This window comes from Ceratotherium simum, chromosome 10 (assembly GCF_057802395.1).
Source record: "Ceratotherium simum simum isolate JZ-2026a chromosome 10, ASM5780239v1, whole genome shotgun sequence".
NCBI lineage: Eukaryota > Metazoa > Chordata > Mammalia > Perissodactyla > Rhinocerotidae > Ceratotherium > Ceratotherium simum.
Window position 1 is genome coordinate 72,764,871 of NC_141909.1, and position 12,139 is coordinate 72,777,009.

The 12,139-nt window shown below is 38.1% G+C and overlaps 1 protein-coding gene across 3 annotated transcripts in view; it reads right to left on the reverse strand.

Annotated features, from left to right (window-relative positions):
* Nucleotides 1–12,139, reverse strand: part of B3GLCT (beta 3-glucosyltransferase) — a 215,293-nt gene that overhangs the window by 1,401 nt on the left and 201,753 nt on the right. For all 3 annotated transcript variants that reach the window (XR_015553476.1, XR_015553478.1, XR_015553477.1), the window contains one exon: nt 2,383–2,505. The gene's annotated coding sequence lies outside the window, so the exon portion shown is untranslated. The remainder of the gene's footprint in view (nt 1–2,382; nt 2,506–12,139) is intronic.

A 12,139-nucleotide genomic window follows, 5' to 3' on the forward strand; every position in this document is an offset into this window, starting at 1 on the left:
AAGAAGGTGCAAAAATAGAATAGAATAGAATCCATTTTTCCCTAATGGTGATACATTTTACAACTGTAGTCCAATATCAAAACCAGGAAATTGACATCAGCACAATACTATTAACTAGGTTACAGACCTTATTCAATTTTCACTCATTGTGTGTGTATGTGTGTGTGTAACCTATATGGTTTTATGGGCAAGTTCTACCAAACTTTTAAGAAACACATTATTCCAATCATATATTAAGAGTGTACCACATGAAATGTCAATATTAGGTCAGTTGAAAATTGACTATGAGTTGTAAATTTGATGTAAATATGATTCCATTTGTGCTATTGAGAATTTACAACGATACTATGCTCCTTAATTTTGTTTGGTTATCGAGTGGATTTTTGTTTTTATTCTTCCACAGACGTAAACAATGTGATGTCTGTGAAAGAAATGCAAATTGTTTTTTTATATCAGTTTAAATTGGAACATCATACATCTGAAGCAGACAGAGGCATCATCTGGCCTGTGGAAAAGATCTTTAGTAAAAGGACTATTGAATGATAGTTCAAAAATTTCATTCTGGGTATCCGATTTTCAAAATTGAGTCTCAATCAACAACAAAAAACTAACAACCCAATTGAAAAATGGGCAAAAGATCTGAACAGACATTTCTCCAAAGAAGATATACAGATGGCCAACAGGCACATGAAAAGATGTTCAAAAAGACTAATTATCAGGGAAATGCAAATCACAACCACAATGAGATATCACCTCACGCCTGTCAGAATGGCCATACTTAACAAGACAGGAAATAATAAGTATTGGAGAGGATGTGGAGAAAAGAGAATTCTCATATACTGCTGGTGGGAGTACAAACTGGTGCAGCCACTATGGAAAACAGTATGGAGATTCCTCAAAAAATTTAGAACTACCATACAATCCAGCTATTCCACTGTTGGGTATTTATCCAAAGAACATAAAAACACGAATGCATAAAGATACATGCACCCCTGTGTTCATTGTGGCATTATTCATGATAGTCAAGACTTGGAAGCAACCTAAGTGCCCATCAAGGGATGAATAGATAAAGAAGATGTGTATATGTACACTGGTGGTTACCAGAGGGGAAGTGGGGAGAGAGGAGGGCGAAAGCGATAATTAGACACATGTGTGTGGTGATGGATTATAATTAGTCTTTGGGTGGTGAACATGAGAATGTGATGTAATCCACGCAGAAACAGAAGTATAATGATGTACACCTGAAATTCATACAATGTTATAAACCAATGTTACCACAATGAGCAAAACAAAAAACATATATACACAATGGAATACTATTCTGCCATAAGAAATGATGAAATCCAGCCATTTATGACAACTTGGATGGACCTTGAGGGTAGTATGCTAAGCAAAATAAGTCAGAGAGAGAAAGTCAAATACCATATGATCTCACTCATAAGTAGAAGATAGAAACAACAACAAACAACCACATAGACACAGAGATTAGATTGGTGGTTACCAGAGGGGAAGAGGGGAGGGAGGAGCATGAAAGGGGTGACTAGGCACATGTGTATGGTGATGAATTGTAATTAGTCTTTAGGTGGTGAACGTGATGTAATCTACACAGAAATATAATGATGTACGCCCAAAATTTATATAATGTTTTAAACCAATGTTGCCACAATAAAAAACGTTTTTAAAAACTGAACTTAAACAAAAAAATTGTCTCAAGAGAGATCCAAATTTGTTTTAAATAAAAATCAATTAATTAAAAGCTAACCCACAAATAATTCAAAGATTTGTAGCAAACTTAAGGATAGTAAGTATATTAGTAGTATATGAACACGGCTACAATAGAAAAGGTGAAAAAATCGGACAAGTGAGCACACTAATTGATGGGTGATCAAAAACTGAGACCCATTTTGGAAAGGATCAAAGTCTGTGACAAAGAAAATAGAAATTGTACGAGAATCAAAAGCAATTTGGACCCAAGCTGGATGTTGTTAAAGCACACAAATATGCACAGAAACCATCACTGCAACCAGAAAAAATTCATCATGTTGCATTTAGCATACTCACTGGAATTTTCTCCAGTGGACTACTACCACTTTCCTTATTTGGAGCTCTAAAAAACAAAATCCTCCCCAATCAAAAAGTAGTAAGTTGGAGGACTGGAACAGTTTATGCTACTTAAAACCACCCAATTTTTAAAAATTGAATATAGCATTTAATATACGTAGGAGAAAAAAGTACAAACACCTCATAGGGACACAGAGAGCATTTGATAAAATTCCACACTCATTCAGGATTTAAAAAAAAAAAAAAACTCTTGGCAAAGGCATGGTAAAAAACAGAAGGGAAGTCTCTTAACATGATTAAGGTTATCTATCTGATACCTACACCAAACATCATGATGGCGAAATATTAGAAGCATTCCCTTGAAAATCAAGAGTAAGAGAATGTTGCCCACTACCACCACATCCATCCCACATTGTTCTGGTGGTCCTGGACAGAGCAGTAAATCTAGAAAAAGAAATAAAAAATATAAGGATTAGAAAGGAGGAAATAAAATTGTCATTATTCACATCAGATTTTCTACATAGTAAACCCAAAATAACCTACAAATTATAATAATCAATAATAGAGGTAACCAAGTTAGAGATATAAGATTATTATTAAAAAGTCAATTCTGGGGCCAGCCCGGTGGTGCAAGCGGTTAGGTGCGTGGGCTCCGCTGCAGCGGCCTGGGGTTCGCCAGTTCAGATCCCCTGTGTGCACAGACGCACTGCTTGGTGGGCCATGCTGTGGCGGCGTCCCACATAAAGTGGAGGAAGGTGGGCATGGATGTTGGCTCGGGGCCGATCCTCCTTGCAAAATAAATAAATAAATAAAAAGTCAATTCTATTTTGATACAGAATTTCTATAACACAAGTTAGTAATTGTAGTTTTAAAAGAGAAACCAATTTAATGGCCAAAAAAAAGGTTACCTAGGAATAAATTTTACAAACCATGTGCAAGATCTTCTCAGAGAACATTTTATAATGTTATTGAAAGACATTAAATGTGACTTATATAAATGAAAAGATATACCATAGTTAATGGGTAGAAAGACTCAATGTTGTAAAGATATGGTTATTACTGAAAAGATAATTTATAATTTGTAAATTTGTAAATATTGTAAAGATACCAATTTCCACCAATTTACCTACACATTATTTACAAAGCTTGTCAAAATCCAAACTGACATTTTCTTAGAGGAATTTGACAATTTAGTTAAAAATCTATGTAGAAAAGAAAAAAGCAAAAAAAAATAGGCAGCAGAAGATGATGAGGGGATTTGAACTATCAGATCTCAAAACTTATTATAAGCCTATAGTAATTAAACCATTCTATAATTGGATGTAAGGATTGATAGATTGTTCAGTGGAACCAAGAAGAGCTCATAAAAGACCCACACCTATATAGAAACTTAAGTAACAGAGGTGGCATTACACATCCATAGGAAAAGACAGGCCAAATTGGATCCCTATCTCACACCATACATGAAGTTGATTCTAGGTGTTTTAAAAATGTAACTATATAAAACAAAACTTTAAAACTTTTAGAAGAAAACAAAAGAGGATTTTTACAACCTTATAGTAGGAGAATCCATCTTACACAAGACAATAAAGCTCTAAGCATAAAAGATTCAAAATTATGATGTTAAAATTAATAACTCGTGTTAAACGAAAGACACCATAAAGTGAAAAGTCAAGCCAGGAAAGCAAAAAGATATTTACAACACATATAATTGACAAATGGTCAGTATTCAGAATTTTATTCAAAAATCTAAAAACCTCCCGCAAATGAATAAAAAAGATCAACATGGGCCGGCCCCGTGGCTTGGTGGTTAAGTGCACGCGCTCCGATGCTGGCGGCCCGGGTTCGGATCCCGGGCGCGCACCGAGGCACCGCTTCTCCGTTCATCCTGGGGCCGAGTCCCACATACAGCAACTAGAAGGATGTGCAGCTACGGCATACAACTGTCCACTGGGGCTTTGGGGGGAATAAATAAAATCTTAAAAAAAAAAAAAAAAAAAAAAGATCAACAATCTAACAGAGGAGGAAATGGGCAAAAGATCTGAACAGGTGTTTATTTCACTGAAGAGAAAATACTAATGGACATTAGATGCTCAACCTCATTAGTAATCAAGGAAATGCAACTTAAGACTACAATGAAATACCATTTTACACCTGATAAACGGATTTAAAAAATAAGACATCTGACAATAACAACGATTATTGAGACTGTTTATTAATGGAAATTTTATCCCCTGCTGGTAGGTTGATTTAACCACTCTGAAAAACAATTTGGCATTGCCTTGTAAAGCTGAACATGTGAATACACTATACATCAGTAATTGACTGAGGATGGTCCCCCAGTGTCCCTACACCTATTCTTCCTTTTACTAACAGAACACCCCCAAGTTTTAGTTGGACACACAGCTACCCAGCTACAGAGTAGATTTCCCCAGTCTTTGCAGATAGGTGTGGCTAGATGACTAAGTTCTGGCAGCAGAATGTGAGATAAAGTGATTTATGCAACTTCCAAGCCACCTCTTAAAAGACTTCAGATTCTCTTCGCCCTGTCCCCATGGCTGGGACACAGAACAACTGGAGCAGCTGCTTTGGACTCAATGACAGAAGCCTCATGTTGAGAGGAGCAGAGCCAATGCATCAGTGACAAGATGAATGGACTCCAGGAAGAGCCTAGGCAACTTAATCGGTGTTGGTAATCTTCTAGTTACCACTGTACCATTATTCAGTTGTGATTTTTCCTCATAACTTACATATATTGTTTTGTACATTTCAAATATTGTATAATGCAAAGTTAATGAAAAAATAAATGAGGGGCTTTCTCTCTGGCCTTCTACAAATCCACATTCTGTAGAACATGTGTGTCTTAACAGTGAAGATCGTTTCTGCCGGACAGGTCAGAGACACTCCCTGGCTGCACCCTGAGGCTCAGGCCTCACCTAGACTCCTGGTGGCCCTGCTGGGACAGCCACTCCTCTCTGCCTTCATTTGTTCATGTGGTTAAGAAAGATACTATTGATTAACAGTCTCACATACACTAGCCCAAGGCATGGGTCAAATTTGTCTCTCTCTGATAGTTTTCTCTACCTCCACCTTGCAGATCCAACCCTAGCATTTCAGTTCTTAACACCAGCTTTGGGCTGCCAGCCCCTCCTTATATCCTCGGCAGTTTCTAATCCCAATTTGACAACTGTTGGGCCACCGAGCACCACCTGGCTCCATCTTCATTCTCTTCCCTCAATTCTTGTCCCCAATCCTCTCTCAGACCTTTTTTCACGCTTGGAACACAGTTCTCTTTCAGAAACCAATCTATCTCCCTTCTCTTTAGTAAATTCTTTCCCCCTCTTACTTTCTCCTTCCTGACTAGCTAGAAGGAGATTTAAAATTTCTTCACCTTAATTTTGCTAATCATCCCAAGGGTATATTAAGAACACTACTGTTTTCAATAACAAAACTTGGGAGATACAGTCTATAAAGTATTGCTAAGTTAGTCTGCAGAAGAGAGAGTGGATTTTAAATCCCCTAACGTCTTGGACAGGTAGTTGCTAGTACCCAACTAGGCCCCTTCATTTTAACCACTTGCCTCCAGTCCAGTAGTAATGTTATCCAATCCTACATGAGAAGAAGGGCATTCCTTCTCCACCGAAGCTCAGGGCTCATGAGATTGATTGCAATGAGTCCTTATCCTTATCCACGTCTTACTGCATTTCTACTGCCTCATACTGATCATCTTTCTTTCCCCAACCCACTCACTTCTGTTTAGCTTCTTGGTTTAATGATGTGCGACATCCTAGTTCTCTAGCTTCAACCGCCCTACCTTAATTTGTGATTTATCACCTCCCTTCTAGAAAAAGATTTCTGTGGACAGTTGTTTCAGAGACTGGCCTCTCCATCCAGCTGCTGGAAGTCTCTTTTCTCCCTTTTCTGTATCTCTTCCACAGACTGATCCAACAAATAGCCTGAAACCTGGCCTAGTGTCCTAGGCCAACAGCCACGTGTATATGCACTATGAGGATATCCCTTTTTCTGGCATCTCGTTCCTTTGCGGATACTGAGATGCTGAGTGGGCTCATTTGTGAACCTGGTGAGATGTTTCCAAAATCTGAACCGAGACTCATTCTTTTCCTGTCATAATATAATCCCTATTGTCTGAAGTAAAAACCACCGATTCCTACATTCCTAAATATTGACCAGCCTCCTAACGTTATAATAATAATCACAACAACTAGTATTTTGTGGGTACATACTATGTGTTTGGCACTACTTTTAAAGCACTTTACAAATATCATCCTTTAAATTTATCCAACCCAATGAGGCAAATACTAACACTATCTCTAGATAAGAAAACTGAGGTTTAAAGAGGCTATCTCTCTAGTGTTTGGTGGAACATGGATTCTAATTCTGACAAACTGACAACAGAAGCCTTAAAATCTTTAATCTCACACTGAAAAAGACATAAATCTGTACAGTGCCTGGTTTTCTGGGAAGTGCTAAGTGAGTACAAAGTAAGCAATGAAAGCTAGCTGTCCATCAGTAGATGCCATCAAATTCTAGGCTCTATTAACCAAAGGTATTGGTTATAGTTTATGTGTCTTAGGAAACAGTCCTTATGCTTATGGAGGGATGCCAGAGAAATAAGTATTTTCAAAAACTCACTTAAATTAAAAAAAAGATATGCTTGTCTCCCTCTACACTAACAAAAAAATTTTATAGATATACAAATACACTAAGACATAAACCATAAAGGACAATATCATGACCATTCCTTTGCATACACTCTCAACCCCCCTGTCTCTGCCTGGCTTCACCATACTCACTTGGCAAAACCACAATCCTAGTTAGAACTCTCTGCATACTCCATACCTGTACCTGTGCAGCTAATGCAGCTGGAGGAAGACATACAATTACACTGATGGATCTTACTTTAAATTTCTGATCTTAAAAGTCAAGTGGACCCTTATTTTATGACTGCCCAACGATGGTAATATACTTCCCTAGTTCATTCACTCTCCCAGTCTTCTAATACGTACAGCTGATTCTCGTTATCCATTGCAGTTACGGTTTATAAAGTCAGCACAAACAGTGAATCAATGACTACTGAACCAGTGCTCCTGGGGGAAATACAGAGTTAGGCTCCTATGAGCTTCTGGCCACAGTATTTTCACCAACTAATTAGTATATAGCCTTGTTTTATGTGTGTTTGTTTAAAGACATCTTATTTAATATATATTATGGATTCATTAACATTAAACACACAGACAATAGCATTATAACTCATACCTGAATGAAGCTTATCTAACATACATATTTTCCCCATAAGTCAGTCTTCTCGCACGTAGGAACACTAGACGGCACTTTAGCACTATGCTCAGGGGGCATTTTAAATGGCAAAATCACCAATAAAAAGCACAAAAATGCTAAAAGTGTGCCACTAAATAGACCACGAGAAAGGTACTTGTCTACAGTATGACAGCTGAAACGAAAAAGCAGAGCGTCACCTAGTTCCATCTCAGCTGGCAGTGTGCAGGTTGGACAACTCAAATTTTTCACAGCTCCAAGCATCCACATGTCTGCAAATGACTGTGAAAGCACTGAGAGGATTGATTTGGGGGTTACAAATTAATCTTAGCAAGTAGGTGAATTTGCAAATATGAAATCCACAAATAATGAGAATCAGTTATATTTTACATCTTCTCCTCTCAAACCTTCAACATCTCCTCTACCCTCACTCAAACTCATGACCTTGTTTCCTACTTCTCTAAGAAAATTGAAGTAATCAGGAGAGAACTTCCGACTCCCACCACCACCCTACCAACCTTCCACCATCTTCTCCCACATACTCTACTTTCCTGCTCACTACCAGAGATGGATTCTCCTTGTTCCTATTTAAAACCAGCCCCCTTGCCTGTCTGGGCACTAAGATCCCATACCGTCCCACCTCCTCAAGGACATTGCTCTCACTATTCTGCCCTTTCTACCAGACATCAGTTTTTCTCTCTCCTAGATCTTTTATATCACTATAAAAATATCATTCTCTCTCCTTTCTTGACAACCTACTGAAAGTTACTTTGCAGTTTTAAGAAAAACTCTTTAAAATATTCATACATTTTGAGAAAGATTCCTATGTCTGTCCTTAATACTAATGAAATAATCAGAAATAAGCACTAAGTGGTATCTATGAGGTTATTAATTGCAGCAGTATTTATCAAAGCAAACAATTGAAAGCAATCTAAACAAACAGTAGACAGCTGGTTAAATACATACAATAAAACACTAGGAGGCATCATAAATTGCAAATTAATATTTAGTAGTATAGAAATATTCATTATAAATTAAGTGAAAAGTGTAGATTAGTAAACAAATTATGAAATATAGTCCTACTTTTATAAAAAGAAAAATGATTAATTTTGTCTATGTGGGTTTTCACTCTGAAAAATAACCAGAAGGATGTATACCAACATTTTACTCCAGTTTACCTGACTCCAAAGCCCAAGGTCTTAGCCACTCTGCTAAACTGTCAGGTGTGGCTGCTCTCAGCGAGCCTGAGATGGAAGCCCATGGAAGTTACTCTAATCTTGGTCCAGAAAGCCACGCTAAAACTATACGTTTCACTAACTTGTTCCTAGAATGTAAAAAAACAAGCTCAAGTTGCAATGTCTTCTTTTTCCTTCATGGATACACCCTATTTAATTGTGAAACTGGGTATATAATTAAGAGGAGTGTTGATTCTAACAAAATGGCCGGGATCACCCTCCCTTCCGCTGAAGGCAGACCAGGGAGACTCAAATCCAAGATGCCTGGTGGAATAAGAACCAACAGCTCTTCAATAGCAAAACCAACCAAGAAGCGTCTCACGACTGTGTTTAAAAAAGAAACTCCAACGTTAAAGAGTAAGTGGAGGCCTTTTTAAAGGAAGCAAGCTGTGTGTTTGTAGTATGTTGAAAAGTTCAAAGCCAGACTTCCATCTTGACAGCTGTTCTGATTCTTACAAATCATCACCATGACTACTCCTCAGCTAATACTCACCAGATGTTTTGAGAGAGTGACAAAATTTCCCAAAACCTATCCTAATTCCCCAAGAGAATTAGGATCTATCACATTCTAAAAGTCAACTTTATACAGTATTAAACAACAGAACATTACATAAGGAGAAAATAAGAATAAGCAACAGAATTTAAATTTAACACTATTTCAGTTTTCAAAGAGCTTAAGCAAACTGATTCTCATTTTCCTACAGAATAGGAAGAGGTACTGTGGTTACTCTGTTTTACAGGTGAAGAAAGCATGGCTCCATGGGATTAAGTGCTTTGCTCAGTCCCATTTCATTTTTTTTTTTTTTCCTTCACTGAGGAAGATTTGCCCTGAACTAACATGTGTTGCAAATCTTCCTTTTTTTGAATGTGAGCCACCACCACAGCATGGCCACTGACATATGAGTGGTGTAGGTCCACTCCCGGGAACCGGGCCCAGGCCACCGAAACGGAGTGCACCAAATGTAACCACTAGGCCACCAGGGCTGGCCCTCAGTTCCATTTCTGATAAGATGCCAGGACAAAAGCCCAGGTCTGCGGCTCCTGGCTCACTGCTCTTGGCTGCATGCCTTGCTGCTGAATGTCTTTCCAGGCCTTTGAAGACATGCACCCCAAAGTAATCACATGCCATCACCCCACCACCTTCTTTCTGCCCACTCTAACCCAACACCACTGCTCATTTACATGTTTTAGCAACCTTTCCACTGCTGCCCTGCAATCTCCACACCAGTCAAGTTCAAGGACTAGATTCTCCCTTTACAGAAAACACATATTTAGGTTACATAGGTGTTTGTTAATAATTATTCTTTAAACCATGCAGATAGTTTTATGTATTCTGCATTATATCTCTAAAAAAAGTAAAAATAAGAGATGATGAGGAAAATAATTAACTTTTAGTATTTTTTAAAGTTAGGTCCTCCTTCAACAAAATGAAAAGGCAATCTATTGAATGGGAGAAAATATTTGCAAATTCTATACCTGATAAGGGGTTAATATCCAAAATTTATAAATAATTCATACAACTCAATAGCAAAAAGCAAACAGTCTGATTAAAAACTAGGCAGAGGACCTGAGTAGACATTTTTAGATATACAGATGGCCATCAGGTACATGAAAAGGTGCTCAACATCACTAATCATCAGGGAAATGCCAATGAAAACCGCAATGAGATATCACCTCACACCTGCTAGAATGGCTATCCAAAAAGACAAGAAAGATGTCTTTTGGAAAGACATCCAAAAGACAAGAAATAACAAGTGCTGATGAGGATGTGGAAAAAAGAAAACCCTTGTGCACTGTTGGGGGGACTGTAAATTGGTGCAGCTGCTATGGAGAACAGTATGCAGGTTCCTCAAAAAAAATAAAAATAGAATCACCATATGATCTAGCAGTTCCACTTCCAGGTATTTATCCAAAGAAAACAAAAAACACTAACTCAAAAAGATATATGCATCTCTGTGTTTATTGCAGCATTATTTATAATAGCCAAGATATAGAAAGAACCTAAGTGTCCATCAATGGATGAATGGATAAAGAAAATGTGGTATATATATATATATATATATATACACACACATACATACAATGGAATATTATATAGCCATAAAAAAGAATGAAATCTGCCTTTTGCAACAACATGGATGGGCCTTGAGGGCATTATATTAAGTGAAATGAGTCAAATAGGGAAAGACAAACACTGTATGCTCTCACTTATATGTGTAACCTTAAACAAACAAATCCCAACCTCGTAGATACAGAGAACAGATTGGTGGTTACCAGAGGTGGGGGGTGGGGAGTGAGTGAAATGAGTGAAAGGGGTCAAAAGGTACAAACATCCAGGGGCTGGCCCGGTGGCGCAAGCGGTTAAGTGAGCGCGCTCCGCTACAGTGGCCCGGAGTCCGCCGGTTCGGATCCTGGGCGCACACCGCGCAGTCTACCGGTTCGAATCCTGGGCACGCACCGACGCACTGCTTGGCAAGCCATGCTGTGACGGTGTCCCACATAAAGTGGAGGAAGATGGGCATGGATGTTAGCCCAGGGCCAGTCTTCCTCAGCAAAAACGAGGAGGATTGGCAGGTGTTAGCTCAGGCTGATCTTACACACACACACATACACACACACACACACACACACAAAAAGGTACAAACATCCAGTTATAAAATAAGTAAGTCCTGGGGATGTAATGTACAGCATGGTGACTGCAGTTAATAATATTATATTGCATACTTGAAAGTAGCTAGGAGAACAGCATAGTGACTGTAGTTAATAATATTGTATTGCATACTTGAAAGTAGCTAGGAGAGTGAATCTTAAAATTTCTCGTCACAAGGAAAAAAAATTGTAACTATGTGTGGTGATGGATGTTAACCAGTTTGTTCTGATAATCATTTTGCAATATACACAAGTATCAAATCATTATGTTGTACACTTGAAACTGATATAATGTGTCAATTATACCTTAATAAAAACATAAATAAATAAAAGCACAAACTACCAAATCTTGCCCAATATGGAATGGATAATTTGAATAGCCTTGTAACTAATAAAGAAATTGAATTTGTAATATTAGCAACTCCTGAAAAAAAAGAAATCTCTAAGCCTTGATGATTTCACAGCGGAATTAAAACAAATGCTTGAAGAATTAACACCAATTCTACACAATCTTTTCCAGAAAATAGAAAATGAGGGACTACTTCCCAACTCATTTTATGACACTGATATTAACCTGATACCAAAACCAGACAAAAATAATACAAAAACAAAACTACAGACCAATGTCGCTTGTGAAAAAAATAAATAAAATAAAATTACATCCTTTTCTTGCTCATATCTGTTAGTAGGTCATGAATCTTGATCCCTTCATAACTCTAATCTTTGCCTAGGTTCCTGATCTGTGTCCAGTCAGCGTCCCTCTTTGCTCATGACCTCTCCCACCTGGCCCTGTATCAACATCCCACCCCCTGCAGAAATGAGCCTCTAATGAGCACAAGAGTGCTGCCCACTTGGACTTGTAACCTCTGGGAACCTAGTCTTGAGGTCCACCCAATCCA